Source organism: Sabethes cyaneus, chromosome 3 (genome assembly GCF_943734655.1).
Source record: "Sabethes cyaneus chromosome 3, idSabCyanKW18_F2, whole genome shotgun sequence".
In the NCBI taxonomy this organism is placed as follows: domain Eukaryota; kingdom Metazoa; phylum Arthropoda; class Insecta; order Diptera; family Culicidae; genus Sabethes; species Sabethes cyaneus.
The window spans coordinates 136,829,526-136,837,505 of NC_071355.1; positions in this window are offsets into that span (position 1 = coordinate 136,829,526).

Sequence of the window (7,980 nt, forward strand, 5' to 3'; positions counted from 1 at the left end):
AATCTGTTAAGGACTGTCGAATTCTTCAGGATAGTGTACAACATTTCATCGGTTTTTGTAAAGCGTTCGGCCTAAAAGTTAATACGAAGAAGTGTAATCTGGTTTCATACACCCGGGAAACAAATAAATTGGTATTTGATTATTTCATGGAAGGGGAAATAATACCAAGAAGAGACCATGTAAGCGATCTTGGCGTAGAAATGAACAGCGAGCTTAACTTCATCCGGCATACTGAAAAGGTTATCGCAAAAGCAAACTCCTTATTTGGCATGATCAAACGGCTCAGTGGAGAATTAAAGGATCCGCATACTATCATATCATTGTACAATGCCTTGGTACGAAGTGGTGTTGAGTACGCAAGTGTAATATGGCAACAATTCTACGAAGTGTATAAAAAACGAATTGAGCAAATCCAAAAGAAATTTATTCGCTATGCCCTGCGGAATTTAGGATGGACCGGAGAGATGCCTAACTATAAATCGTTGTGTTTGGAACGGAAAGCTTGGAGAATAGAAGGCGTACAACAGATGCTCTGTTCTTAAAGGACATACACGCCGGCAGGTATAATTCGCCATATTTATTAAGGGGACATACACGACTAAAATTTGAGAAAAAATCATTATTTTTTTATTTCAGATTTTGATTCTGCAATCTTTTCTGCTTGTGTTGATACTAAATTTGTAATGATCCGACCATGGGAAGTGGTCGAAAAACGATCATACACATAAGCATTCCAGTGCTGCGTGGAACAACTTCGGCGGAATAAAAAGCCGCTCCTAGAAAACCACGATTTTCAAACTTTATGCACCTTTTTCTCAGAAACTACACACCGTATTGGAACAAATTTTTTTTTGTTTTGTTGGTTAAAGCTTGGCAAAGACTTTTATAACTTTTCAGTTTCTTAAGCAAAACACAGCTAGAGAAAAAAGAAAAAGAAGACAAAATTTTATTTTTTCAGGCATCTATTTTTCTTCTTTTTCGTTATATATATCCTAATAGATCACTATTGAATGATTTTTTGATTGGACGTTTAATTTGAAAGTTATGAGCAACCGTATACACCACTCCAAAATTAACAATAATTTATAATGATTTTAACCAAGATAATTTACCTAATTTCAATTATTTTAATATCAAACGAGAGGTTTTGACAATACGAATATATATGCAAAATTTCATAAGAATTGGTTGTACCGGTCAAAAGATATTAACCATCGCCAACTTTTGTAACACAGTTACTCGCGCGCACAATAACCCCAAACCAAAGAAAACGTGCGCATTAGAGTTTTGACTGGGAAAACTTGGTTTTAGGTTTATCGAACCTTTGGGAGAGTTTCTTGAAATTAAAAGCTCTATCGTCTGGTGAAATCTAGATTTTGATTAATCCTACTAAAAGTGAAATAAAAAAAAATATTTTTCTTCAGTGTCAATATAACACATTGATGTGTTCTGCAAAGTTATAGAGCATATTATTACAAGAAATTTTGCTAAAGACAGTAACCTTCTATCTCTGCAGCTAAGATAAAAAAATCTTATTTATTGTATAAGAATTTGTGAAAAGTAATTTTTATATTTTTGCTCTTTTTGTAATTGTTGTATGACTTTTTCATGTATTACAAACTTGTACAAATGATAAAAATACACAACTTTGCTGAATATAGTATACCTCTATGTTTGCTTGTTTAGGAAATGTAGAAGTTTGATTATAAAAAATACCTTAATTTTAACTACGAATTACTCGACTAGCAGCAGATGGATACATTTTAAACATTTTACATTGGCTGATAGTTTTGCTGCATACAGATAGCATTTTTCCATATGAAGAAATGAGAGAAAATTACAGTTGGGGTCAATTGCGGTACACCTCGCATGCTGATTGCTTCGTTTCTGTGATAGCGGTTTATGCTGATCTATTTTCCCAACAATTTAAATTATTAATGCATTGAATAATTATGACATTTTGCTCAGAATAAGTTCAGTGACCTTTTGGGATTTGGGCTCTAGGAAGTAAACTTTCAAAGAAGTTATGCCTAGATAAAGCAAGAGCACCATAATTGCAGAGCAGATGCGCTGAACTTCCAGGTTCAGAGTTCCAAAAGCGGCAGGTTTCGATTCTTTAAATGCTAAAGAGCGGGACAGTGTCCAGTTAGGAGTCCCGTGATTGTGCGTAGTTCACTACGAGTTAAGTCGAGTAGTTTTGACGTAGAACTACGTCTAACCGCAGGGTGTCAATCTAAAATTTGAATTGAAGCCAGCGTCACGAAAGAATGAAAAATTTTGAACGCTTACAGCTCTTCCAATTTGGAACGGATTTTGATGGTTCGCATACCACTCGATTCATAAAAGATGCAGCAATTTTATAGCCTTCTTGAAAAGATTGTTTTACAATCGCTACATAGTGAACCTTTCAAGTTAAAATTTTCCCATATATTTTCCATGTGATAGCTTGCTTTCCAGGCACGGACGACAATTACATTCACCAAGCTTGTGGTTGTGGCTGCTGCTGCTTCAAGACAGAGAAGCAGAATAAACTTGTGGCGGTTGCGTAGTCCTGTTTTCTTGAGATGTAAAAACTATTGAAATGCCATGAAAAGAAAAGTAAAACCATTATCGTCATTCAATCGCTGCTAGACTACCGAGCTAATTACAGTAACTTTCTACTTCGATCTAAGCTTGAACTTCACCAGTGGTAATCCGTGTTAGATATCGCCGTTTGGAAATTTATTGTTTGCTACAAAGCAAAGCAAATTCTAGGTGCTCATTCCGATTTGGAAATTTGATCTTCTGTTTTTATACGACTGACTTCGCAGCCAGCTGTAAGAACGCAGGACAATTGTGTGGCTAGTGCAACGATTCTATTGACTCTATAAACCTCTCCCAGTCGAGACTAGAACATGCGATGTCTGGCTTGTTAGACCAGTGTCGTATTTCGAGGCCAACTAAGAGGCTCAGGCTTTTTGCTTGCTACTTGACGCTGCAAACAGGCGACGTATGCAATTATGGACTGGCTAATGTAAATTATCTTTCGTGCCTTGACGGTTGCAGCTGCAGAATGAGAGAGCAGACAAGAGCGTTCAGAGCTTTCAATATGTTCAGATGGCAAAGAGTAGAACTAAATGACAAACAAACAACAAACGTGAAGCCGGATCAAGAAATGGCTCTTATTAATGCTTATAACATATTATTTTGAAGATTTAATTGTTTTCCTAAAATTTCATTAAGAGCTGGGTGCGTGAGGGATATTTCTATTCTAAATACAAATCACAAAAATGCTTCAATTGTTTAGCAGTATTTACCTTACGCTGTTTTGCTCCATACATAGGTCAATATGGTGCGAAAAGTTTTCTTTAATATTCAAGTTTTTTTTTCGCAAAATTCCACCTAACATAGTTCTCCGCCAGCTACGCGGTTTTGTTTGGAAGATAACCTTTCTGATTTTTTTAGATACTGTAGGATTTGGATAGATAAACTGTTCAACTGTTTAGTTTACAACCCTGTGTATTTGATTCCAACGTGATGCTTTCTTAACAGCATAATTTAGGTGGGCAACCCAGTTAAGTTTTTCATCCAGAATTATACCCAGGAGTTTGATTTCATTAATGAAGCTCAGCCTGACACTAATCAGTATAGGGAATATAATAATATGCTTTCTTCACCTAGTGAATAGTATAACGAATTTTTTGTGGGGTTTATATTAAGCCCGACTTGTAAGCATCCTGACAGTACTGTGTTAAACTTTCCTCTGACGATAAGTTCTACACGGACTAAGCAATACTCAAAACCAAGCTGCGATGTCTTGTGAAGAAGTACGTCGGCCATCAGTGTCCAAAGCAAGAGGGAGAGAACTCCTTGTGGACATTCTTTGATTACCGAAATCGTGACCAACGTATGTCCCAATGAAGCTCTGATTTCTCTGCTCGAAAGCATAGCTTGAATCTAGCTCACTGAGTGTAGTCGATTTCGTTGAGAAAGAGAGCCGTAATAATTGAAACGAAAGACGTGTAATCGAAAACTCCTTCAATATCAAGGAAAGCACAAAGTGCCATCTGTTGATTTTTTTCTAATGTTGGGTATTTTTATCACTGCGACCATTTGTTTGATCTATTGTGATATAGTCTCCGTTTTATTATAGCTATGTTGTCAAGATGACGCACCACTATCAGAAGTGATTGTCATTGTTTGACTAATAGCATTTGTCCAGCCCGGTAATGCACTTCGGATGAAGTGCACTACTTCGCTGGGAGTTGTTCTCCAAATATCAGAGGGTTCTAACAGCCCTCTTTCGAAGAACCCTAATCTTTTATTGAGAATTGCCGGACATCGCCATAACAGGTGTTCCGAGTCTTCTTTTTCTATGCCACAGAAACGACATATATCATCATGAAGTTTTCTCATTAGCTTCAGATGATAGCGGCTCGGACAATGTCCTGTTATAAGACCAGTATAAATGCTTATAAATCTAGGGGAATTGCACAAACATAACGATTGGTCACGTTTACCAGCTCCTATATGAAGGGCCAAAAGGGAATCGGTCGGCAAGCAACATCACTCGCACGTACCAAGGGTAATAAAGAATCTCCTTCCTAGAAACTAGATCACATGAGTCAATCGTTAAGTAGACCCTCCGAATGCAGAATGACCCCAATAGGTGGGGAGATGGGCCCGCTCATTATCTACAATGTGTTGTTAACCGGGCCAAGGTTAACCCTAGGAAGTTGACCACTTCACTCTCCCTAAGCACACTGCTTCAAACAAGTACTCTGATGGACCCTCCCATTCATTAATGTTATTGGTTTTGTGTACTTTAAAGATATCATTTTTTTGAGTGATCTTCAATTATTTCAGTCATTGCACTTATTTATTGTCTTTGGCTTATAGGTAATAGTAAAATAAAAAATATAAATATTTTTTATGTGAGTGCTCTGGTCCATAGGACCCGGTTTGTCTCATGATACAATTATTGGCTCTTTTTTATAATCTTGCTGTGTTATAATTGTATATTATTGGATCATAATTATGTATTAACTTTACAATACTATCTATTTTCGCTTTTTTAATATTTGGAGTGGTTTCATTATGCTTTTCAAGTTTAAGAAATCCGCTATATTGACATAAGAAAAAAACTATGAGAAATTAGTTCACTGACACCGAAGATTATGTGCGATAACCTATTCGATTCGTCCGAAAACGCGCGAGCAGTTATTAGATACCGATAGATATTTGTTGCTATGCGCAAAAGCTTTCCTGTAACAAACGTGTCAATTTGGCCTACTATCGCTGCGCGAGATACCTATCAATGTCAAAAGACGTAAATATACAAAAAACTTGAAGCGTGTGTAGCGATCCGACCACTATAAATGGTCTGAAGGGGGAATCCTAAGCGCCAAAAAAATAATACAGGTCTAAAATTTTCAGAAAAGGAAATTAATGTACTTCGAATTTAAACCAAATCGGAGCATTTTTTATTCTGAAATTACAGTGGAATCTCGAAAAAGTTCATTTTTCTGAGTAGTATGTGGAATAATGTTTTGTGAACGCAAGTAATTCCGATCAGCTCCTAATTCCGATTACACAACTGAAGTAGTAAGAGGCGAATGCATGAAAGTGTAAAACCTCTCAAATAAAAAAAACTAAAGTAGTCGATTTTTAAAAGATTGAATCAAAAACTATAGTTAATGAGAATGCTCATGATCAAAGCTGGCTCTTGAACTATGAATTTTAGTTCAATCTTTTAAAAATCGGCTACTTTGGCTGAGTGATTGGAATTAGGAACTGAACAGAATAACCTGCTTTCACGGTATGTGATAGTTTCAATGGAAGGAAATAACAATATTTTTATAGAATGTTGTTCCTTCTTGTTAATTTAAAGAATACATGTTCCTTCTTGGTTATTTAAATATAATCTTAGTTTGCACTTTTTAGCATGTTATCAAAAGTTCTGGAGTAACTATCTACCCACATCGAACTGTAGTAGCAACTAGCTGGTATAAGGGTTCAACCTGATAAGACGCGACTCTGTATGAAATGGCGGTATTGAATTGAAAAAAATATTAATAAACGTTACGTTTGTGAACGAACGCTTGGACAACCAATAAATCTTAAATCTCAGAGACGTTAAGGAAAAAATAACTTTATAAAGCGCTGAATGAAGAACTATTATTTCCGAACAATTAACTTTTCTGAGAGTTAACTTTATTGATTGGTCAATTGAGAGTTAAAAATTCAACCGAACTAGTTATATCTAATTTGCACGACCAAATCATACAATAACGTTATTTGAATTGAACATGAGATCCTCACTATGGAGCTGAGGTCAAAATATAAAGTAAGGTTCAACTTGTATCATCATTATTAAAGCAAAAGTAGCACCGCAATTAATGAATTAACAATTAATTAAACATGGATAAAATGGTGGTTACAAAGAACTTGTCGCTCAATGAAACAAATAATAACCGCTAGTAAGTTTTCCTTTTAGAATCAAATTTTGAATCATAATCACAATCTCCGTTGAAGCATACGATTTCAAAACAACCATAAGATTTCATTTGCTAATAAAACTCTTGAGTAAACATGTGTGAAGCGCTTGAGTCATCTTAGGAAGCTTAGGAAAGAGCATTTACGGTTTTTTGCTTATAAAAGGTCCATTTTTATGTTACCGTTTCTCAAAAAGTAACACGGTTTTTATGACGAATTTTGAATTAAATAGGGCGGTTTTTTGTATTTTAAATACCTTTTTCCGGTAATTTTTTTCAGATTTTTTTATTAACACGGTTTACTTTTACGACGAGTTTTGAAATAACACGGTTAGTTTTTACGACAGATTTGGATTCAACGCGGTTTTTACATGGTATTTTTACATGCCACGTATCCCCTGTGTAAAAAAGACTTGACTGTATTATTTAATGTTATGTCTATATTCACATGATAGTCACAAGTGTCCATATCTTCCTTCTGTTTTACTTCACATTTATGTAAATTATAGTATAATGAGTATTCGTATCAGATAGGTAAAATAAGCGCAGGAATTAGCCATAATAAGCAAAAGCTATCTCACCAAATGTTTCGAAGTGGGTGAAATGATATTTTAACTATGCAGACAACTTATTTCCTAGTTCAAATATCTCTTAATGAAAGGAGAGAAGATAACAAAACATTTGTTAGTGGAGATTTCTGTTTGTGTCTCATCTACATTAACATTAACGCGAATCTATAATAAAAATTCAAAACATACTAATATAGGATAATCCTACCTGTATTAATCATCCTTATAAAAACCAATTGTTCGTCCAATACTCTGCAGCGTCTACCTTCCACTAAGAATATATGCTTTATCAAAAGATGTTGCCTCCACGACTAACACTTTGATACTAATAGTAAAAAAGCAGTAACATCAACTTAGCCTGTTTTATTGATGCTATTATATCCAAGGACATGTCATCCTAGGGCTATATCCTACATTATAACATAATTTACATTGTCGCATTGGTCACTCTTCTATTCCTTTAATTGCTTCACAAGGAGTAAAACGAAAAGAAGGATCACAGTTAAAAAGTGAACTCTTAATGTTCATATTTTCCATCCTGTGGTGTATAAACCGCAAAGCTAAGTGCTCTACTATTTGTTATAATTTTTATTTCTAATTAATGTATACATATTTTGTTTTTTTTTGCGTTAATTTTTATTTTTATCTCTACTACAAAATATATACCTGATCAACTTTGCTGTGCCCTCAATTCAGAAATAATAAAACGTAAATTTGTTAACATTTATATTCAGAGTAGTTACAGCTCTGCTTTTTTAGGTATATAATACATGTTATTGTATGCTTATTTACTTAACAGCAAATGTTTTCAACAAAATGAAATGCAATTCATCTTGATTTCATGCGTTCAAAAGTTAGACCTACAGATGTACAACTACTGTTGGTGGAAACCTATCGGTTTCGTCATTGAAGCCAATCTACATTATGCGTGGTGCAAG